At 45.4% G+C, this 24,778-nt stretch overlaps 1 protein-coding gene across 1 annotated transcript in view; it reads left to right on the forward strand.

Moving 5' to 3' along the window:
• The first annotated feature begins 70 nt into the window (after positions 1-70).
• The window catches only part of KLHL29 (kelch like family member 29), a 332,575-nt gene continuing 307,867 nt past the window's right edge, over positions 71-24,778 (forward strand). The window contains exon 1 of the mRNA XM_069582659.1: positions 71-660. The gene's annotated coding sequence lies outside the window, so the exon portion shown is untranslated. The remainder of the gene's footprint in view (positions 661-24,778) is intronic.

Here is a 24,778-nt window from a genome sequence, read left to right on the forward strand (position 1 = left end):
TGATTGGCTCCGCCCGCCCCTGGCTGCGCGCCGAAGCCCGCCTCCCTCGCAGCTAAAGCAGACGGTACCCGGAGCGGAGCGAGCCAGAAGGGAGCATGGTCCCCGCGCCGCGGCCGCGCCAGCCCCCGCCGCCGCCGCTGCCGCCGCCGCGGATCTAGCTGCAGCCCCGGCCCCGGCTCCGCAGGGCCCGCCCGCAGTCCCCGCGGCCGCCGCGCCTGAGCGCAGCCCCCGCCCGGAGCGCGAGCCCCGAGCCCGGAGCCAACCCCAGCCCGGCGGCCGCCGCGGCTGCGGGGAGAGCCGGGGGGGGCGGGGGGAGCGATGCTGCCGGAGCCGCCGCCGCCGCCTCGGTGAGAGCCGGGCCGCGCCGCGCGTAGCCGCACAGGCTGACAGGCAGAAGGACTGACTTCCCTCTCTCGGGCATCCTCCCTGGGCTGCCGGGAGGCGGCGGCGGAGGAGGAGGAGAAGGAAAAGGGGGGAGAAAGCGGAGAGCAGGAACGCGAGGAGGAGGTGGACCTGGATCCGTTTCTCCCGGCCAGGACCCGAGCGGCCCCAGCCACCGCTGCCCGCCGGCGCCGTCCCCTATCCATCAGCCCTCCTGCGCCCAGTCGCGACCCCAGACTCTCTGCGCGTCGGGCCGGGGCCAGAGCCGCGCGGCCGGAGGTAAGACGCAGGCTAGGGCGCCAAGGATGCGGCGCCGGGGACCCAGGGTGCTGGAGGCTGCGTGGGGCCGGGCCGGGCTTGGGAGCGGGGCCGGAGAACGCGGAACGCTGGGCTCGGCTCCCGCGGCGGCGGCGGCGGCGGCCGGAGCCTCCCGCGTCTGGACTCGCAAGGCTGCAGGAGCCCTTGCGCCTGCGCTGCTCCAGGGGGAAAAAGGGGGGAAAAAAAACTTCCTGCCCCCGGGCGTGGATGCCCCCGGGCTGCCCGGGGCCAATGTTGCGGTAGTAGTGGGTGCTGGAAGCGAGTGTGACCACCCCCCACCCCCCACCCCCGCCGAAGCAGCCCCTCTCAGCTGGGCCCGAGAGCTTGCGTCCCTCTCCAAGCCACCTCCCTGGAGCGGCCCAGGGCCCGGGCCGGGCTGGGGGCCAGGAGGAGGCACCGGAGGGCAGGACTCTGGGGGCGGCCACGCGCCCGACCCTTTGGGGAGGTGCGCGCCTCTGTGCGGCGCGAAGCCAGGTTGGGGTTTCTGCCCCCACCCGTCCTCAGACCCCGCATTTGGGGACCGGGTCTCTTCACTCAATCCCAAGTAACTTTCGAGGCAGAGGAACGTGAAAACCACAGGGAGGAAACCCGCACAGACCTTCTGTAACCCCCTCCCCTTCCCTTAGCACCTTGTGGGTGCCAACATGTTTGGGGGGCGCGGAAACGAGGGCGTACCGGAATGGTGGGGCGGCGAGGATGTGGGGTTGGGTGGGGAGGGGTTGTTTATGTGCGGGATAGTGTGGACTGGGAGATGTGTGGTGTGGGAGTGTGGGCTTGCGCCCTGACTGCCGCGGGAGGTGCCGGCTGGCAGAGGGCTCACGTCCGGGTCTCTGTGGCCTGAAGCGGGCCGAGAGCGCGAGGGTCATCTGCGATCGCGGCGCGGGTTCGGACTCTAGGCAGTGCGGGCCCCGGACCCCGAGGGAGGGGAGCGCTCCCCCGGGGTCGAGAGAGCAGAGTCGAGATCCCAGATAGGTCCGAGGCAGCTCCCAGGTCCGAGGCAGCTCCCGGGCAGGTCAGGTCTGCGTCGGCCGGGGAAGGCGGGGACGCGCCGCCTTGCCTGCTTGCCTGCCTGCAGCCAACTGTGATGGGGCCAAAGCGCAAGTCTCGGATGCCTGGGTCCGCCAGCGGAGAAGCCAGTTGTGGTTCCTGGGCTCTGAAACCCAATGGCAGACACAGGGTCAGTTGGCGGGTCCCTAGGGATGCTGATGGGTGAGGAGCCGCCGCCTTTGCCATCCCTGCCGCTCTGCAAACGCTGTCCTGGCTCGCTACGGTGCTTGCGCCGCGGCTAGCCCGGGGCGAATCGTGGACGCAGGTATTTATGTAGAATTAGGGGAGACCTCAGCGCTGGAGGGACCGGACCGCTGAGGACGCCCAGCTGCAGCTGCCCGTGAAACTTCCACTTCGGCTCAGGGACATTCAGGCTCCACTATTGCAGGCGCCAGCCTCTCACCAGCCGAGCTTCGCTGGGATTCGGACTCCTCTTGCGGTGATAAATCTGTCCTGGTTACAGCTGTATTTACCCTAATTTCAGTCTCTTTAAAGTCATCTGTCTAGTCACTTCAGAGTTCCTTTTCTTGTTGTGTGGTCTTTTCTCCAACTCAGCCCTGGGACGGCAGATTTAAGGAATTATTTCGGTTGAGGATGAATGACAGCAGATTTAATTAGCCCGCCTCATTCCTGATGTTTTTTAAAAATTACAATGGAAAGTGCAAAGCTGCTCTTCTGGAGTGGGCATGATGAACAAATTTATCGATTGTTCCTCCCGACTCTAGGCCAAAACATTGTTGGATAATTCACAGGTGAATACTTTAAAGGCTGGTTGGCATGCCTGTGTTTGAGTAGTCACATATTTCAGGCATTTATACAAATATGAAGCTATGTGCCACTGATGAATAAAGTCTCCGTCCTGTACACTCTTCTGAGTGCACTTGATTTATCATCCTGCTATAAATCAGAGAATTACTAGCATATGTGCCCTTAAACTCTATATAAATTTAATGGCATTTAAATTGGTTTATGGGCTGATGCATTTAACCAATTTTAATAACTTTTCTGCACAAGCATCTTATAAACCATATTCGTCCATGATTAAGAAAAACATTTTCTTCTGTTCAGTCTCTCCATTTGTAGCAGTTAACGAAAATTTATAGGTCTCCAACTTTCATTTGCAAGCAACAATCCAAAGGAAATACCTAGAGTTGTACTGAAATAAAATACCCTATGGTAGCCATGGTAACAAATAGATTAAGGGTTATTGGTTTTCATCTGTATGTGATGGGAGGGAGGAATCTAGGTTGTATCTTTTTAATTATGCTTCTAATGAGTGGTGGTCATACTTCAAGTACTCAGTGCAGGAGATAAGCCAAACTGAGAATTCAGTTCTGTGAGAGGTTTATTGGAACAAAGACTAGTAGAGCCCTGGAGAATGACTTCTGCTAACTGCAGCTCCTCATATCCAGGAAGCAAATAGGTAAAACCTTTTTTATTTTTCAAGTAGCTAGATGAGAATTGAGTTAGTCCCTTTAAGAGCAGAAAATTTATTTTCCTTATGAGCTCTTACCAAAGGAACCTTTCAATCTGGCCCATGTTTTCTAGGAATAAACATGTTAGAAGTGTGGATGTTGGTGTGGATTGAGTGTCACAGTTGTTATCAACACCTGTCAGTCTAAGTGAGGCATATCATTAGTCTATTCAAATCTTGCTTATTTCAATATTCATGCATTTCCATGGTGATCCATTCCATTTTTGTTTACTTAGTCAACCTTATAAATCTTTGGCATCAATTTCAGTTGTACCATCTTTTTTTCTTTTATTTATCAATTGATTTGGCTGCAAATCATTCCCATTTTAAAATGTTTCTTTTTTCCCCCTTCTGCTAGTTCCCAAAAGTTTACACTATTGCTGATTGCATACAGATAAAATAACACCACTGATGCTAATGTAGTTTTTTGCATCTCATTTGATATGTGTGTATGCATGGGTTTTTTCTTCTTTTTTCTTCCAGCAGGCTTACCTTAAAGCTTTCTCACTTTATGGCCTGGAGATGTCAATCCAACCCACCAGAATTGACTAAAGTTTTCCCTCCCTTCTTCTCTCCTTCCCTCCTTCCTTCTTTCCTTTCTACCTTTCTTCCCCTCCTATCCTATTATGGTTCAGGGATTCTTTATGTCTTCAGTTATATCTAGCTCAAACAGACTTTTGGACTTTGTACATTAGAACGAGCCCGTCGTCCTAGGATCTTGTCTCATTCAGTAGTAGCCAAAGACAGAATGTTCTGGAGCATCAGATTATTTTTCCAAATATAGTATATGTTTACTCACAACGTATAGTATCTCTGGGATCACATAACATTGTAAGTTCACTGCACAGGCAGCTTTGCTTAAATGCAAGCGATGATTTTGCTCACCCGCTTTCAACTTTGCTTTCTAATGATGCAGTCCCATGCTAATCACACCCTGTATATTTCAGAAATATCAAGGCAAGCATTAGCACGCCACTGACTTATTAGGATCAGGAGAAATAATTGGAGCACTTAAGTTCAAAGTCAGATGGAGAAACGGAATTATAACCAATCTTGTGATTCTATAATCGGTCAACTAAGTGCTTACTTGTGGGGTAGGGGTAGGAATAAATACCATGAATAAGAAATCCAGCCTTTGGTTGGAGTGGGTGAGGCTAAACCAAGGCAGAAACTGTGTAGGTTTTACTAGAGAGTAAGAGATCTGTTTGCGGGGAATTCCCTGGTGATCCAATGCTTAGAACTTGGTGCTCTGACTGCCAAGGGCCCAGGGTTTGATCCTGGTTGGGGGATTACAATCCCACAAGCAGTGCAGCAAAAAAAAAAAAAAAAAAAAAACGGAGAAAGAAAGAAAAGAAATCTCTTTGTGGACAGATAAATCACATATAGACCCAAATGTTTAGAAACTGGGAGAATGTAGTTTGTACAGATGGTCTTTTGTTATTACTTAGGAAATCAGGATTTATCTCCTAATATGCTAAAAAAAAAATAGTCTTAATAATTTGGTTAAGCAGAAAAATGTGTCAGAATTCTTTACCTGCCTTCTGAGATCAGGATCACACTGAAAGCAAACTGATTCTTCCTACAACGGCTACCAGCTTACTTTCCTGAAATCCTAGGTCAGAAGGGAAATCACTTGAAAATAGGGAAATTGAAACTGCAGAAAAAGATGAGGTTTGTTGATCATTGGAAGGAGCAATACAATTAATTATTTGCGAAATGAACTTTACAGCTTGGGGCATCTCCACCTTTAGGAAGGGAAAGGGAAGAGTTCTCATTTACCACCACAGAGGATATTTGCATGAAATTCACATGGTTCAGACACTGGACTCTGTAGCAGTTGATGATTCAGAAGCTAGAACAGGAATGGCAGAGCGTTGTATACGGGATCAGGTTTGGGCCAAGAGGTCAGCTCCCCAAACATTTAAAGGCTGCCATTGGCCCCACTGGCATCAATTTTTATAATTCTTTTCTAGAGTTTTGATATATTAAAATCACTGACTCTTTTAACAATATCTTAATATATGTGTGTATAGGCTTTCCTGGTGGCTCAGCGGTAAAGAACTTGCCTGCAATGCAAGAGATGTGGGTTCAATCCCTGGGTCTGGAAGATCCCCTGGACACGGGAATGATAACCTACTCCAGTATTCTTGCCTGGGAAATTCCATGGACGGGGGGCCTGGTGGGCTATGGCAGCAGAAGTCAGACACGACTTAGCAACTAAACAACAACGACAATGTTTATGTGTGTGTGTGTGTATATATATAAAAATATACACATACATATATACAAATATATATTGTATAAAATGTGTATGTATACACACATATACAAATAAATATTTTACTACTTTACTTTTTAAAATAGGGGTAAAAGGAAATACATAACATAAATTATATCATCTTACCATTTTTAAGTGTACATTTCAATAGTGTTAATATTGTTGTGCAATGGATATCTAGAACTTTTTCATCGTGCAAAACTGACTCTGTATACCCATGAAGCGTCAACTGCCCACTCTCCTCCCCTACTTTCTGTTCCTATACATTTGACTACTTTGATGGCTCATATAAGGAGAAATCCTGCAGTGCATGTCTGTGAACATGGGTGAGCACACACCTCTTCACGATCCAGCTTTCAATCCTTTGGCGTATATACCCAGACAAGGGAGTGGTGGTTCTTCTACTTTTTCACAGATGTGTGACATTGATCCTCTGTTGAAGAGAGATGGTGAAAATGCAGTCCCCAGAAGACAGTCAGAGGGAGAATACAGTAGATTTGTTCTTCCCTTTCTGTGTGTACATTTCCTCACAAGTCTCTCCAGTCTCTTTTCTGTTTTGCTTTTAGGGCTGGTGTAAGTTGCAGCGATATGACATAGTGGCTAAAGGAATGGACTTAGTGTCAGAGTTGTAGTGACTGGTGCTTACTAGCTGTGTGACCTTGGAAAGATCCTTAATCTCAGTAAACCTCCGTTTTCTTTTATGAAACTGGAGGGAATCATCGTGGCCGAGATAACTGCTAAAACCTGCCTCACAGTGTCTAACCTCGAGAAGTACGCTAGAAAGGAGAGTTTCGGTGACAGAGGCAGTCATGATAGAGAAGGCAGCAGCAACCCCTGGAGCTCTCAGAAACCATAGACAGCTCTCCTGTTAAATTTGATCATAAACATTTTCGTAATATGCCAGGGTATATATAAATATGTTGTATTCTGTGAGTCTCACTACCAGAACTTATTCTGAAAAGAGATTTGCATCACAATTACAATCGTTAAAAATATCCTTGAGTGGATTTGATATGTGAACTTTTAATTCCATTTTTAGTATCATAATTTTAGAGTTGATGTGGATTTTAGAGGTCAACTAATCTGCCTATTATTCAATCATCAAACCTGTATCAAGCCCCAATAATATAATAATAACAGCTTCCAGTTATGGCTGCCCACTGTATTTTAGTACTTTACATACATTACCTCTAATCCTCATATCAATGCTGCAAGATAGGGATTATCCACATTTTTACAAGTGAAGATGAGGCTCAGAAAGGTAATCAACTGGCCCAAGGCCATGAATCTGGCTGCACTGTACATCCAAGTTTGAGCCTAGATCTATCAATTGCCAATCTGTCTTGTCTTGTCTTTTCAAGGGATGTGTGTGTGTGTCTGTGTGTCTGTGTGTGTTTGTGTGTGTTGGAGACTCCAGACTGTGTCTCGATGATTCACACCACTATGTGCATGCTAAGTTGCTTCAGTCGTGTCCAGCTCTTTGTGACCCTATGGACTCTGGCCTGCCAAGCTCCTCTGTCCGCGGGATTCTCCAGGCAAGAATACTGCAGTGGGTTGCCATTTCTTCTTCCAGGAGATCTCTATCCAGGGATCAAACGCACATCTCTTATGTCTCTTGCATTGGCTGGTGGGTCCTTTATCATTAGTGCTACCTGGGAAGCTCATTTGCACCACAGCACACTGCCTGTTATGTACCAGGTACCTCGTTGTCTGTGCCAATTAGCATTTTAAATGAAATAATTCTACTAGAGGGATTGTGAGCTTTAATAAGAATATTGACCAGGTCCAACATTTACAGTACTTTGGGATTTGCCTACCTGCTTTCATTTACTCTTACTCCTGCAATGCTGAGAAAAACTTTTAGATGCTTTTGAATGGCATCTGTTTCCATGCTGATCCAGTGTAATAAATGGCAAATTGAGGAGCAGAAACAATGTAGAAAGGATTCAGTTCAGTTCAGTTCAGTCGCTCAGTCATGTCCGACTCTTTGTGACCCCATGCCAGGCCTCCCTGTCCATCACCAGCTCCCAGAGTTCACTCAGACTCATGTCCATCGAGTCAGTGATGCCATTCAGCCATCTCATCCTCTGTCATCCCCTTCTTCTCCTGCCCCCAATCCCTCCCAGCATCAAAGTCTTTTCCAATGAGTCAACTCTTTGCATGAGGTGGCCAAAGTACTGGAGTTTTAGCTTTAGCATCATTCCTTCCAAGGAAATCCCAGGGCTGATCTCCTTCAGAATGGACTGGTTGGATCTCCTTGCAGTCCAAGGGACTCTCAAGAGTCTTCTCCAACACATTTAGGACCACCAAAGATTGATCTGGGCATGTTTGTTTTGAGTCCCAGTACTGAATACAGTGCCTGGCACAAAACGTGATAGAAAAACTATTTGCCTGGATCAGTTTATGCCCAGAGAAGGTGTCAGGTAATAGACATCAAAGGCTGCTTTTTGGATTACCTTTCACTCAGTCGCTGTGTAGCTGTATCTCCACAGTTTTACGTTGTGTGGAATCTTAGATGCTATATTTGGACATCTATCTATTAAATATGTTTGTTGATGAATTATAACTAATCTAAATGGAATCTTTAAGGATTTATGACTTGAGACTTTGAAGACTAATTTTCTTGGAACTTCTTCTTTCCAGTGCTAACTTGAATTTATTTGGCACTTGTTAGAATTGATGCAGAGTCCGTCCTAGTCCATCCTTCATGATACACTTACCTGTGAGGTATTGTCCCCACTGAGATTTTTAGTTTGTGGCATTTCATAAAAGTGTTGTTTTAAGGAAAAACAAAATGCCTCACAATCATAGAGACCACTGTAAAAGGGCAATAACACTATATTTTCCAACTTTTTCTGGCCTATTTTAATTCTTTATTTTAGTGGGGGCAAGGGTGAAGGATTTTTTTGTTGTTTGTTTGTTTTGGAAATGGATGAGAAGATTTGAATACAACCTTGGGTGTACACCACAAAAATGTGTTTTCTCCCTGTTTGAACTCTTCTAACCCTCACCCAGGCAAGAAATGACTTCTCCAGTTAGAGATTCACTGTGAGAAGACGTGGCTGCCATGCCGCTGATCAAACCTGTAACTGAGGAATCAGCAGGAAATGACGCTGGATGAGGAAGAGGCAGCAGGTGTTCTGGAGTGGCTGGGTACCGGCCTGACCAGCTCCACCACCTCCCCCTGCCTCACTCCTGGGCTTGTTTCTACCCTCAAGGAAAAATCAGGCAGGAGGCTTTCTTTTTCTTCAGGCATCCCTGTAAAGCTCTTCGAAGCAGGGTCAGAAATGGGGACAATGAGGCAAGAGCAAACAGAAGGGCTTTCTCTGTCTTGCGAAAAGCAAAAGCTAGTCAAAGGCTTAGACCAAACAGTTGCCAGGTCATCCGTGTTTTCCTTTTGGATATTTATAAACATTTTGAGAAGTGGTGGGGAAAGGGGAAACATGAATTTTAAAACAAAACAAAAACTTACCTTTCTCTTTTATCTCCTCTTTTCATATTTCCAGCTTTAAGCATATGCTTTTGAATCAAAACTGCAGCTGAACTTAGCTTCGTAAGGAAGCTTCTAAATGAGCATAGACTCGGTCTATTTACTGAGCAGGTATGATGGAGAGAACCATGCCTTTCACACGGCATCTCATTTGTTGCTTACCTTGTGATTTAGGTAGCGTTATTCCCATTCTGCAGATTAGTTCTGGAGAGACAAAGCATTTGCCTAATGGGTGCAAATATGGGTGGCTGGATGGGTTACAGCAATGCACAAGCCTAGCCTCCAGGTGACTACCAACCTCTGAAGAAGGGAGAGAGCCTGTGTTCCCTTTCATACAGAATATAAACTGATTATTAAAATAACAGAATATACACACACTTAGCCACATTTCTCATATTATTATACCTCAGTTGACATAATAAAGTGAGGTCCAGCTAATTTTATGTTAAGGCTTGAAATAAACTTGGAAGTGAGACCCATTAGTACAATTTCAGATTCCTTCACACTTAACCTCACTGCCATCATCATTTGTAAAACTCAACAAGCATTTGATTCTCAGTTTATCTTGAAGGCTTAGATCTAACTGACTACTTTTCTATGTGGTCAAAGGCTTCTTAGGGTGCCCCTGACTTACATGGATAAGAATCAATTATGTGAGGTTTCAATGGCTTCCTGTTTACAGCGCTCAGAACAATATCAAGCATGTTATAACTGTAGTCCATGTGAACATGTGGGTTGGTTTCTGCTCCAGATCATGTGAACAAGTGGCTCTTTCTGGATTCACTTGGGAATCACGACCTCCTTTTGGCTTTGGACTTGGCACATGTTGGGTTCTCACTGTTTGGATGCCCTGAGACATGACCCCGGCCATAAGTTCCAGTCTAACTCAGAAGCCTGTGGCATGTGGAAAGCAGGTGGAGAAAGACCAGTGAGGGGACAGTCCAGCATTTCTTTCGGAAGAGAGAAATTCTGAAAGACCACAGGAGAAGAACCTGATCATGAAGGCTGCCGCAGGCATCCACAACACGATTCCACGCAGCCGCTTAGATTGGTTGCCTCTGCCACTGTCCAGGCTGTCCAAGCCAGTAGATAATGATGCTCCAGGCCTGGTCCTCTGATCGGTGCTAGGTCACAGATTGGTTACCAGTCTGAGGCAAGGTATAATGGGAAGAAGCATTTAGAAACTTCTGTCGCACTTGGCACTCCCTTGACAGCGTAGCCTTCAGCTTCTCTCCCTGAAGGTGTGGACCAGTCTGGAGCCATGTCAGACTCCCTCGTGTATTGCCAGGAGAGCAGTGTGTGGTGAGAGCTGTGGGTAACCATTGCATGCTAAGACTGCCTTTCAGTTCTTAACAGATTGGCGATGCAAATAAAACCCAACATCTGGGGTCTTTCACCAGAGATAGGGGTGGAGGGCAACATAAGAGCCTAGATGTAGTTGTCCTGCCAACCCACAGGCAGTGATTTTCTTCTAAAGCTCCCACCTATTCATCAGTGAGGCCAGCCTTGCCTCCTTTGGGACAACAGGCAGACTGAATTGTACCGGTCTGACCGTGCTCACCGTAGCAGGAACAGCTGCCTGGTCTGTTCTGTCCTGTCCAGGGAATGATTGCCGTGTCGGGGGGTGCTGTGACGAGGGGCTCCTCCTCTGTGTTTATGTGCATCTCTCATCAGCTCCCTGATGCTGAGTGAGAGCTTGAGGGTCTTAGCACAGGAATCTCATCCACACATTCATATGAAGCCCTTTTGTTGCGGTTCTGCACTATTCTGACTTCTAAAGCCGTGCATAGGTGATTTTGCCATTGAATTCACTGATTTGGTTGCGGTAGGCTATTTTGCCATTGAATTCACTTGTTTGGTTGACCTGAAGAAGTATAAGATGACCATGCTCTGATTCTGGCTGTCCGAACCAACAGGTCAGGGCCACGGCATCTGGGAAGTGTAAGTGTTGCATTTTGGAAGGCGTGTCAGTGAGACCCGGAGGCTGCAGGCAGCCTGTGTGTCTGGCTGATCTTGCTAGCGAAGAGCCTGCTGTACGCAGAGTACTGTAATCTATTCGGTTCATGCTGCTCCAGCCAGCTTTAATCATCAAAACTTAAATAATATTCAAACTGTGAAAGGAACTTTTTTCTTGCTGAAACCTGGGTGTGCCAAGTAGAAGCTCCGAAGCTTCTCAACTTACCGATCTATGGCAAGACATTGCAGGAAAAGAAAAAAAAAAAAAAGAGCACCGGGTGGCTTCATGCACTGTGGGAAAAAATGCCTTTCTCCACAATTAAATGGCACTAGGATCTAAAATTTCCTCCTTTACCCCCGAGGAGAAAAAAAATGATTTTTATGGAAACCGTGGTTCATGGAAGTCCCTTTTTCCCTCTCCACAAAAGCACCACCTCTCTTTTTCACTGGCCCCAGGTCTCTATGAGGATCTGCTCTGGGACCCCTGGGGCAGAAGTCAGGGGTTTTCAGGAAGGGAGGGACATGGGGTGTGTGACATGCTGAAAGACACCAGTGACTGGGACGTGAGGGAAGGTCACCGGCAGCAGTGGAGAGACTAGTAAGAAAACAGCTGGTGCTACTGCCATGCTGAGATAAAGCCGCACGAACCGAACCATCCTCTGGTGGCAAGAGTTTCAGCCCTGGGTTTCCAGATGGGCTGTGGTGACAGCCCTTGCCTCTCCCCTGCGCTCTCCCTCACATCCCCAAGCGAAAAGGGCATTCCAGAGCCACCACCCTGCTCAGGCTCCTACCTCAGAATTTAAAGCTTCTCTCCCAGATTCTGCAGAAACCACACAAAGCCCTCTTTGTTGAGGAAGGCTCCCGGGGAGGCTGCGTGGGACGGGTGGGTACTCATTGGACTGTGAAATCGCAATTGGAGAGCTGTAGCTGTCAGCTGTTTTTATTCTAGGTAAGCCTCCCTGGACGTCTGATCTTCAGAAGCATTTTTTGATATCTGGAAGAGACACCTAGGCCAGGTATGGTCTCCTTGGTCCTAGGGAAAGGGTCCTAGGAAAAGCAGTTTGGCTGTCTGACCCTTGGCTCCTGTGCTGTGTTACCTAGGGGCCACCGGGGACAGGGACAGGGACGTGAGATTGACCTCTAGGGACTGAGCATGTGACAGTGGGGAGGACGAGACTGAATTCTCAGTCCTGCGTGCATGTGTGCTAAGTCGCTTCAGTCGTGTCCGAATCTTTGAGAACCCATGGACTGTAGCCCGCCAGGCTCCTCTGTCCATGGGATTCTCCAGGCAAGAATATTGGAGTGGGTTGCCATGCCCTCCTCACTCAGTCCTGCACATAGTTACAAATAAAACTTACTTTCAACTCAACAACAAGCGAACAGCTTGATTTTTAAAATGGGCAAAGGACTTGAACAGACATTTCTCCAAAGAAGATATACCAATAGCCAACCAGCCCATGAAAAGATGCTCGATATCACTAATCATTAGGAAAATGCAAATCAAAACCATGATGAGATACCATCTCACACCCATTAAGACAACTATAATCCTTTAAAAAATAGAAAATAAAAAGCATTGGTGAGGATGTGGAGAAATCAGAACCCTTATGCTTTGGTGGTGGCAATATAATGGTGTGACCACCAAGGAAAACAGAATAGAGGTTCCTCAAAAAATTAAACATAAAGTTGTCATACAATTCTGTAATTCTGCTCCTGGGTAAATACCCAAAAGAAGTGAAAGCAAGGACTCAGATATTTGTACACCCACACTCATAGCAGCATTATTCACAGTGGCCAAAAGGCAGACGCAACCCAAGTATTCATCAGTGGGTGAATGGATAAATAAAATGTGTTACACAATGGAGTATTAATCAGCCTTAAAAAGGGAGAAAAGTCTGACGCTTGCTGTGACTTGGTTGAACCTTAAAGGCATTATGCCAAGTGAAATAAGCCAGTCATAAAAATAAAAATATTGTTTGAGGATGAGATGGTTAAATAGCATCTCATGGGCATAAACTCTCATGGACTCAATGAACATAAACTTGAGCAAACTCCAAGTGATAGTGGAGAATAGGGAAAGCCTGGCGTGCTGCAGTCCATGGGGTCGCAAAGAGTCTGACACAGCTTAGTGACTTAACAGCGAATTGTATGATTCTACATATATGAGGTACTTAGTAGTCAAATTTAGAAAGACAGGACAGAGAATGGTGGTTGCCAGTGGCTAGGGGAGAGAAGAATAAAGACCTGTTGTTTGGTGGGCACAGTTTTAGTTTGGGAAGATAACTAAGTTCTGGAAATGGATGGTGATAATATTTGGACAACAGTGTGACTGTATTTAATGCTGCCGAACTATACACCTTACTGGTTAAAATGGTAAATTTTATGTTATATGTTTTTACCACAATAAAAAGAAGACATTCTAAACTGGCTCTCCTAATAAATTCTTTAAATCATTTGCTTAGAGGCAAAAAGTCACTCGCTTTAACAGTTCAACAATTTGTATACCTTAGCCTTTGCCGGGCATTGTATGTATTATTATATATGTATGTGTTTTATTTGAGGTGTAACAGTTGAGGCAGCACAATAAAATCCACAGACCATACATGTTCAGTTCACTGAGTTTTGATAACTGTATATACCTCTGGAGCCACCATCCAAAGGAAAATGTAAAACATTTCATCACCCCAAAAAGTTCCCGTGTGCCTCCTCTAAGTAAACTCCCTTCTTCTCCTGACCATTTTTTGATGTCAGTCACCAGAGATGAGTTCCAACTGCTGTGTGACTCCGTGTGAATGGAAGCATGTAGTATATACCCTGGTACCCACTGGTTTCACTCAACCAACCCCAGGCGCCATTTATCCATGTTGACATTCACCTCAGTAGTTCTTTCTTTATTGCTCAATAGGGTTCCATGGCATGTACCAGAGTTGGTGTGTCCACTCTCCTGTGGATGAACATTGGGTGTTGCAGTGTCTGGGGACAGCTGGCAGTGAGTGAGGATGTTAGCTGGCCAACTGGGAATATCCCCACGAGTTGGGGTTGTCACACAAGTTTTCCATGCAGGGAGTTTTCTGCAGGACTGGCAGCTTCCCCAGAGTTGAACCATCTCCAGGTCATGGCATTTGGGTGATTTACACTGCAAGCGTGGCACCCGGTAGACCAGATGCTCCTGTGGCTGCTGGACAAATTTCTCCCTTAAAGGCACATCATGCAGGAAGTTGAGTATCAGGAAACTGTGTAGTGACTCTGCTGTGAAGACAGGAGATTGGTGGATGGCCTTAAAGGTCAGTGTCTTTGAGCCATGATTGTACCTTCCCAGCCCAAGCAGCCACCTGTAGAATTGACCGGACCCCAGGGGTAGGGACAGGGAATAGGGCTGGACTGATCGGTCCCCAGCTCAGCCCCTTCCTCTCTGGTTTGCAGCCTCAGGGCTAGTTGACATGTTCTTTCTGCCACAGTGCGAAGGCCTTTAGTCTGAGAATGTCCTTAGGGTGACCTTGCCCTCTCTGCTGTGACCCATTCTCAAGTGAGTGTGCAGTCTGACTCTGAGATCAGTGTCGTCCCCCACATCCACATTTCTGGGCAGCATCTCGGCTCTTGAAGTAGTAGTGAGACCTTGTGCTCGAGAGCTGTGGCCTTCACTTCCATGTGGGTCTGAGCTCAGCGTCTTAGCAGGGCCACCCAGGAATGATGAAATCTTGGGCAGGTTACTTCATCTCTTGGAATAGAGCCACCTCGTATAATAACACTAATAATAGCTTTGCTGCTCTACGTACTGCCTCTAACAGGCCTGTAAGTGGGGGGGCAGGGTCATTCCTGCTTTGCAGGAATTCAGACAAAGTTCATCTGTGTGAAAGCTGAGTTCATTTGTCTCCCCTACGTCCACATTCCTGGGCAGTGCCTCATTGCATGATGTAGACGATGCAAGGATGGTGTGTAGGTGGCAACCGGGGCTATCGCCTCCAGGAAAGCACTGTTGGGACACAGGGCTGATAAGGGTGAGCATGGTCACTAGGAAGCACCACCCCACTCCCCCACCCCTCCACCCCCAAGCAGGCAGCTGGAGGACCTCCCAGGGCAGGTGTGCAGATGACGGTCACCCTCCCTCTGTTCAAGTGCCTCCCTCTGAACACCCAGGACCCCCATTCCCAATCTACCAGCTTACAAGCCCAGTACAGCTAATGAACCTACTCTGCCCTGTGAGGAGTAAGCCTAGATGGCCAGCCTAGGTCTGCACTGTGATTCCTAAAGGATGCATTGCTCTGAATTCACCTCTGAGAGATGTTGCTGCCACAGCTATGGGGTGCTTGGGCCCTGTGACTCTGTGGTCGGCTCCTTAGCCAGAACCCACAGGGCTCATGCTCCTGGGACAAGGGAATGGGGCCTGGAGCCTATCGCAGCAGGTCAAGGCCTGATGAGTCGTGCCCACCTACCCGTGGGTGCAGGGAGCTAGTCCCCCACATGGCTGGGGAGTAGGAAGATGCGTTGGAGACAGAGGGACTGTCAGCTGGCTCCAAGGAGCCACTCTGCCAGCCTGAGGCTGCCCTTGGCTCCCCACTCCCCTCTTCCATCTCTGGAAGGTTTGCCCATCTCTGCCCAGTTCAGATCCTGCCCGTCCTTCACAGCTTCCTCTAGGAGGAGCCTATGGCCCAGGTTCTCCGTGTAACCCCCTCTGAAGGGTCTCCAGCTTACTGCTCCTGGGGGATTGAGCACCTCCCCTTCTGTTTATATCCCTCTGTTGATTTTCCTCTAAGAGTGTAGGGCAGTGCTGGACACATGTCACAGTTTGATCACGTGAGGCCCAGAAAAGAGGAGTACCGTCTAAGACATGCCAGTGAGAGGCAAAGCTGGGACTGGAGCCCCAAATCCTAGAGCATGGAAACAGCATCACGAGTGTGGGAGGAGGGGTGGGAGCCTCGGGTCTGGGGCAGAGATCCCCTCCTGTGAATCCCGTGCTGCTTCAAGCCATGCTGGGTGACAGAGTGCAAACCCCGGGGAATTTTCTGTTTTGGTTTTTGTCACAAGCAAGCAGAAATGACTTCCTAAAACATGTGACTAGATAAGGGATCCCTTCTCCGGGATGTGAAATGACTGTGCATTCAGATCTGAGCCACGAAAGATGATCTTTGCTCCCGTTTTTCTGCACACCACCCACAGACCTTCCAGGATGCTAACTCACGTGCTCATCTTGAGGCCTCGGGCCTTGGGGTCGCTGGTGAAAGCCCAGTGTTTCCTGGCTGTTGCCGTGCACCCCCGCCCCACCCTCTTTCTTCTCCCCCGACCCGGGCTTGTGTCTCCCCTCTGCCCAACTATGAACCCAGACAGCCTGCTTTGTCTCAGGGAATATCTGTCTTCACAGTACGTATTTGAGTGCTGGGGTAGGGTTGGCAAAGAGATGGCATTAAAAAACATTCCTTGTGTTCAGATCAGGAGACAAGGGAAAATACAGAACACTTCTTTGGGCTTTGAGAACAAAATTCTTTAAGCGACTTATCGTGAGTTTGTTTAGCGTGAAAATCATTTTTTAAAAGGAAACTTTGTTAATGAAAAAGAAACCAAGGACATATGATATATATATACTATGATGTCAAGTATGTTAAAAAAAATAAAGAACATAGAACAAATGACTGAAAATGTGCCATAATGTTAACAGTAGTCATCTTTCTGCTTTTAAAATTCTACTTAAAATTTTTCCAGTTTAAAAATAGATTTTTAAAAAACCTGTCAGCATATTTATCATAAAATAAAAGCTTATTTAACAGGGGGAAGAAATTTAACTATACAAATAAGGTTAATTTTTGCCACCTGCCACTGTGAGCAATGTGTTTGTGTACATGCCCACACAAATACTGATGAAAACATGAAAAGGACAGGCCACAATGTGGAAGAGATTTTTAAACAACCGGTTTTTTTAAAGGGAGGAAGGACCAAAATAATTTCATATAATTCCATATGTAATAATCTTCACAGTGAATCTCAGACTCATCTTAAATGAACAATTCCCTCAAGGTTCTATTCCATCTTGGGGCTCCGGCAGGACCCAGGATTGGGGGTCTCTCTTCTCAGAGACAGCTAAGCTAAAGCAGATGCTAAACCCCAAAAGCCTGTCTTGTTGCCTGCAAGCCGAGTGCCAGGCTTCTCAAATAACTGTGCCCCCAAGTGGTCACTTGTACCTGTAAATTACATCCAGCAAAAGGGTTGCAATTAACCAAATCCTGAACCACAGGGTTTGTAATTTAATAATAACGATGATGTCAGTAACACAGGACAAAAAGGAGTGAAAAAGGAAGAAGAAACCCAGAAAGAGAGAGAGTGGGTGTGTGCCTGTAGAGTAAAAGACAGGGAATGATTTTCTTTATGTTTATCCCACATCCTTCCAGAAAGAGGTGTGTGGGGGAGTGAGTGTGTGTGTGAGCACGTGTGTGTGTCCACTAGCAGAGGAGACTGCCCAGAGGGGTGAGGGCAGCTGTGGGTGGAACCCTCCCAGAATTTAGGAGACTGCCCGTTTCTCAGGATGCTCCTCTAGGCCTTTGACGGCCTGCTTCTCTACAGCAGTGGTTCCCTGATCGTCTCCTTGGCAGTCTGCCAGAGGCTCTAAGTGTACTGAGAATTGTGTTTTAATAGAAGGCTTTACCTCTGATACAGATTTAAAATGAGGAAGAAACTTTCTGTTCCTCAGCCAAAGCGAAATGCATTTTGCTGCTTGTGAAATGCTGGTGATTACAAGCTCATCTTACATAATTTTATTATTTTCAATTGCTGCCTGTCAATCTCAGGTGATGGTTTCCTGGGAGCAGAAAGGAGGCAGATTCTGGGCGACGGTAAAAAAAAAAAAAAAAGCCACCCTGTCATTAGCAGATCGTACAGAAGTTTAGAAAGGAAAATAATTATCTTTGTGATGATGCTGTTCAAGATAATCAGAACCTGCATTGCTAAGTTAGACACGCAGAAGTGAGTCGAGTACTGTTTAATGGCCTTTTAGAAAATGCATTTTCACTTTAACAAAGGGTTGATATTTGGAATTTTTTTAAAAAATCTTTTAAGTCTGATGAAGGAGCTCTCTTCAACAGTCACATTTTCAGAGACTATTGAGGTGGTGGTCCACTGTCACGCCCACAAGAGGGCATTTTCTCATCAACTACAGTAAAAAAAAAAAAAAGATTTGTTTTTGAAGAGAAGCTGAGAGGCATTGGGGAAGGAAAGTGTTAATCAGAAACTGGGGATGGAGAGCTGCTTGCAATTGAGTTGTATGTATGTTTCCACTAAATATGTCCTGCCAGTGCTACTGGCCAGGAATCCTGCTCAGTGTGTTTACTCTGATTTTAATGTCTTATTCCCAGAATGACTGGGCACCAGAGGAAACCTTTATAAGAGGTTTCTCCGGATACAAGATAACCACATGCTAATATATAGCTAGTATGTAGCTAGAACTAATTCCAGAACTGGTATTTTACTCATCAATAACTCTAATACTAAATTTGATTTTCTAATATTTTATAACTCTGACCAAAGTCCTCCTCCACCCTTTCCCGCTCCAAGGTTCTTCCTTTATGTGTTTAAAAAATATTTATTGAGTGCCTACTGCATGCATCAACAATGAACCAGGCCAAGACCTTGTCTTCATGAGACATACATTCTCCACAGTGGGACAGCATTAAAAAAAAAAAAAAAAGCAAATGAATACTGGAATATAATCTAGATAATTATAAATTATATGAGGGAAAATAATTGGGAAAAGGAAAGCTATGTGAGATTGGGTAGTTAGGAATCCTTCTCTAAAGGGCAACAAATAATATTCTAGTTCTAAGGGCAACAAATAATATTCTAGTTCTGCTCAATGGATGCCAACACTGTTTAGATTACAAACGTAATAAAAATAAACTCCCTTCTTCAAAAAAGTTAGTTGCAATGTTTAGTATCTTATGGACCGTGAAATGTGATGAAAATAGGGAAAGCAACATGAAGTTGCCGGTTATGAGATTGTTAAACAAGTTTTTACAGTTACCGTCTACTCTTTACCCCATCTTTTCAAAAAAAAATGATGAATGTTTTACCACTGAAGAGTAGGAAGGGTATAATCCCAAAAGATGGGAGAGTTGAATATGCTTAGTGTTTTAGAAAATTCACTCTTGAGTTTTCTCATTTTCCATGGACTGTGAGGACTTCATCATAGACTAGTCCTGCTCATGGTCATTGTCTACCCTGTGCCAGACCGGCCCAGGCTACAGAAGGTACAGTAATGGCAGCTCTGTTGGCACCAGTGAACACGTGGAAGACTCAGGAACAGAAGATAGTGATGGCTTCCCACCCAGGGATTCTAGAATACTTGATAGGGAATTAAGCTCAAAACCTGTGATGTCCCAAGAGACCCATGATAATTTCTAAACCCAGGAGTCAAAGATCTACTTTGAAGACATGTTTTAAAAGGTCAGAGCAGAATGGACTGGGCAAATCAAGGAGGACTTCATGGGGGAGGTGAGCCTTCAACTTGGCCTTAGTGGGTAGATTGGTATGAGGAAGGGAGCCATAATGGGTGGCATGTTCTTTTTTTGTTGTTGTTCAGTTAATATGGAACATTTTTGGTAATAACAGCAACACCCATTATGTAATATTTTCAGGTATGATGAAGTAGGTTGTTGTACAGTGGCTAAGTCATGTACAACTCTTTGTGACCCTATGGACTGCAGCACGCCAGGGTTCACTGTCCTTCACTGTCTCCTGGAGTTTGCTCAAGCTCATGTCCATTGGATGAAGTAGGTAATAATCTCTAAAATCCTATTGTCTAGAGAGAGCTATTTTATCATATTTTCTTCAAGTCTTCCTTTTGTTTTGAATTTTTACCATAGCTGGGGCTGTGTTGCCAATGAATTTTGCATCTTGCATTTTTAAACTTTATAAAGCATCTTTCCATGTCATGAAAAGTGATTCCCTAACATCAGAATACCCTATGTGGTATTCTGTCATGTCTGCAAACTGGTTTACACAGCCATTCCACCCAGCAGGTGTACTTTTTTCCTATTATAACCCTCTGTGTATCATCTTGGTTCATAATTTTGGTGTCAGATAGATCTGACAAAGCCCAGAGTAACATTGGGCTCATCACGTTTTTCACCCAGGCCTCACCCTGACGTTTTTCACTTGTCACATGGAGATAATAGTATCGACCTCATGGCGTGGTTGTGAGAGTTACATGAGAGAATGTTTGGGGTATGATTCTAGAAATAGAATTACTGAGGTTTAATCTTTTAAAATTATATAACGTTCTAATTAAAAGAATAATGTTCTTTATGGAAAATTTTAGCTAAAAGAAAAGCCATGCCTAATCTCATCACTAAAAGATAAAAACAATTAACATTTTAGAATCCATTATTTATCACTTTGAGTAGAATTGGGATGTACTCTCTCTCTCTCTCTCTCTCTCTCTCTCTATATATATATATATATATATATATATGTATACATATATATAACTTTCCAATTAAAAGAATTATACACACACACACACACACACACGTGTGCATGCTAAGTCACTTCAGTTGTGTCCAACTCTTTGTGACCCCACGGGCTATAGCCTACCAGGCTCCTCTGTCCATGGGATTTTCCAAGCAAGAATACTAGACTGGGTTGCCATGCCCTCGTCCAGAGGATCTCGACCCAGAGATCGAACCCTCATCATTGTGTCTCCTGCATAGACAAGCGGGTTCTTTACCACTAGCGCCACCTGGGAAGCGTATATTTATATTTATTTATTTCCTGCTTTTTCCCATCTTAACCTTGTATTGATTTTCCATCATCATTACATATTCAGAAACATCTTAAAAGGCTGCATTTCATTATGTTCCATTATATTAATGTGCCATATTTTATTTAACTAACTTCCACTCGTTGGATATTTAGATAATGATTTGCTATTATAAATAACATAAAAATCAGCTGTTGTTAAACATAAAGACATTTTGCAGACATTTTGAATTATTTCCTTAAGATTACTTCATAGAACAGGTCAGATCAGAGGTAGGAACATACAGAACACATTGATCTGCACGGCCACATCGCCCCTACAAAGCCTGTTTACTCTCCCGTAAATAGCACATGAACACCTATTTTACTCCACGCTTACCTATTACAATTTTTAAACTATCTCAGTCTCTTGGAGCTGTGAGTGATGGTATCTCGTGGTCTCAATTTGCACTCCCTTGATTACCTGTGGGCTGGAGCATTTGTTTCTGTGTTTATTGACATTCCTGTCCTTTGCCTGTTCTTCTATTTATATTCATCTTTTTCTTATTGATTTGTAAGAGCTCTTTATGCATAAGAGGATATTAACCTTTTGGTGTCATGTTAGAAATATTTTTCCCAGTTCGTCATTTGTCTTTTAAATTCATTTATGGTTTCTTGATTGTATAGAAGCCTTTAATTTGTTTGTTGTCCTATTTGTCAGCCTTTTTCACTTTGATGTTTCCTCTCATTTTTTATGCTTGAAAAATCCTTTCCTCTCCCTGCTTTAGATATCTATTCATTCACATTTTTTTCTACCTGTGTCATTATTTCATTTTATAGATTCAAATTTTATCTGGTTCTAAGTTATCTGCTTTTGTTGTAAGATATAAGGTAGAAATTTAACTTTTTTCTTAGTAGTTATGTAAACCTTTCAGTTCTGTTTATTGAATGAGCTTTCTTTTCTCCCAGTTTGAAATGCTATTTCTCTTAAAGACTGAATTCTTATATTAGCGAGGGCATGTTTCCAGGCTGTTTATTCTGTTCCATTCTCTCTCTGACCTAGAACTATACCATGTTGTTATAATTCAGCTGCTTTTATATTATGTTTTAAAATCTGGTATGCAATCAACTACATTATTATTATTTTCCAAAATATTTTTAGCTACTATCTCCAACACATCTACTAGCCCAGGTAAACTTTAGAATCATTTTTAACAGGCTAAAAAATCTCCTGTTGACTCTTTTTACATGATACCATATGAATTAGATGTTGTCTATAAGTTGATTTATAAAGAATTGACATCCTGACTGCAATATTGAGTCTGCTCATTCAAGAACGTGCTATTCCATTTACTTTCTCTCTTTCTGTTTATTTAAGTTTACTTTCATATCTCTCTGTAAACATTTGTGGTTTTCTTCATATGCGCTCTGCCCTGTTCTTTAAAACTTCATATTTAGAGGCTACATACAGAGTGAGATCTTTCTATATTTTTCTAATGAGTTATTTATTGCTAAGAAAGCTGTTAATTTCTATGTATTTATTTTGTATCTTGCCAGGTTATTGAATTTTTTTTAAGGCTTTCCAAACATGCTTATCATTTTACCAAAAGACTGTATCTACCACCAGTAGTGTCTGGCAGAATTTATATTGTGTCCTATCTACCATTTCAATGAAATTTCTTTCTCAGATGCTGAGTCTGAGTCCACAGCAGAATTTGTTTGGGGTATACCATCTCGGCATGCAATGCTTGTAAGCCTCTCCTGAAGGATGGACAGCTTTAGTGACTCGGATGTGCTGAAAAGTTCAATGTTCAGCTGGGAGTTTGGGGTTCACAGCCCTGCCTTGTAGGGGGTGGGAGGGACTTGCCATAAAGATCAATGTAGGAGCCAGCAATGGACGTATGTCTCAGACCAATTGGGTAGAGTCTGCTGTTACTGATGTTAGTTTTAATTTCACCCTGGCGTACGCTCAGAGCCAGACAAACTGGAGTGAAAGAAACAATCGACACTACTTGCCCCATTGTTGAGCCCTGAAGGACACTCAAGATCTCCATTCACAGCACACAGACTGCCCCTCCAAGTGGGCAAAAACAGAATAATGCCGACCAGAAATATAACCGTCACATCCAGGCACTTGGTTCTCAGTAGCCCTACTGAACTTAACATTGTCATCTTCTCCAAATTAAGGCTTTCTGTCAGCTATGGGCAAGGAAAGGGTTTCTCCTCCCCGGCTTCTCCCGAGCATATGGCCGGGGGTGGGGGCGGAATCTCCCCACATCCCCACACAGACGGCTTGTGAATGTTCCGATGGTGTGCATTTCCTCCGTTGGACAACTCTTCTTTTGCTCTTTGATTTCTATGCCAGTTCCACAAGGTTGTTTTTCTCCCACTTGAAGATCTCCCTCCGAAGGAATATGTTGCCGTGAATGAGTCCTATATGTTGTAACTGTCTCCTGTGAAGCCAGACTGTAAAGCTTCCACAATAAACCCAGACCCATTGTTTGTGCTGCAGCAAATATCCGAGTGCTTTCTGCATTCCGGGCATTGTACTTGGTGTTGAAATTCAATGAGGAGCAAAAACAGACCTGAATCTTCCCCTCAAAGAGCTTCCAGTCCAGTGGGGGAGCCTGACATTTACCGGTAGTTCAGGCAGAAGGCACACTGGGCTGTAACAGCAAGCCTCACTGCAATTTGGGTTCAGGGAGCCGGTGATGACTGAGCTGAGATTTACAGGGATGGTTGACCTCAGGATTTAAAGGGCAGTTGAGCTAGGAGATGGGGGAAGAGGCAATGCAAGCAGTGGAGTCAGGTAGAATGTAGCCAGAAGAGGTGAGAGTATGACACTTTCCAGGAAAAATAGGAAAGTCAGAGAGGCTGGAGCTGAGAAAGCAAGAGGAAATGTGGTCCAGGAGGAGCCCAGAGAATTAGGCAGGGAGAGAGCAGGCTGGGTCTTGCTGGCCATATATGCAATCTCTGTCTTTATTGCAAGAGTGCTGCCTGACTTTGGTGGTTCTTAAGCAAGAGAATGGCATTTTCTAAACACTGGCCCTGCTGCCATGCAGGAACCTGCTGAAGAGTGCTGAGGAAGATTATGGAGTTCAGGTCCGGGATGGTTGCCAGAGTCCGAGTGAGAGCTGATGGTGCAGGGGGACAGAAGTGAATGAGTCTAAGACACTTAAAAGGTGGAGGTGGGTGACCTTGGTGGTAAGTGGGATGTGGGAAAATAAAGGAAACGGATGTCTTAAGGGTGACACCAAAATTTCTGTTCCTCAGCTTGTATTGATGGCGTTGGGAACACTGGGAGAGGACAGGTATATTGGAGAAGATTGAGGGTTTTTTTATTTTTTTAAGTGTGGGGGCAGCTGAGACATGGCAATGGTGGCAGGTAGGCAGTTAAACCAGAGAAGGCGATGGCACCCCACTCCAGTACTCTTGCCTGGAAGATCCCATGGACGGAGGATCCTGGTAGGCTGCAGTCCATGGGGTCGTGAAGAGTCAGACACGACTGAGCGACTTCACTTTCACCTTTCACTTTCATGCATTGGAGAAGGAAATGGCAACTCACTCCAGTGTTCTTGCCTGGAGAATCCCAGGGATGGGGGAGCCTGGTGGGCTGCTGTCTATGGGGTCACACAGAGTCGGACACAACTTAGCAGCAGCAGCAGCAGCAGCAAGCAGTTAAACATGTGGGTCTGGCTTTTGCTCAGAGGAGAGATCAGGTTCAGAGATGTCCATTTGGAGGGATGATGTGAATTAGATTCAGGAAGAAAAATCTTAGACCTAAGGGACAAGCTTGTGGTCAGACCCAGTCCTCTTGGGCCCTCCTGCCACTCCCATGCTCTGGCTTTCAGAGATGGTGCTTTCCTGGAGAAGATTTCCTATGTATCCTCCACCATGTGTTGGCTGAGTCAACACTGGAGATAATAAAAGGAGATAAATACAGAGAATCCACACCTGTCCACAGTCTGTGAACTTCCTTGCCTTCCAGGCTGATCGGTCCTACCTTGCAGGGTGAGGCTCTGAGTAACAAGACGGAACCAGGGTCTCTCCCGTCCCCTCCCTTTTTTGTCCTAAGCCTTCCTTTCCTCCCTGAAGTCCCTCCTGTCTGAATGAT

Source organism: Ovis canadensis, chromosome 3 (assembly GCF_042477335.2).
Source record: "Ovis canadensis isolate MfBH-ARS-UI-01 breed Bighorn chromosome 3, ARS-UI_OviCan_v2, whole genome shotgun sequence".
Classification (NCBI taxonomy): domain Eukaryota; kingdom Metazoa; phylum Chordata; class Mammalia; order Artiodactyla; family Bovidae; genus Ovis; species Ovis canadensis.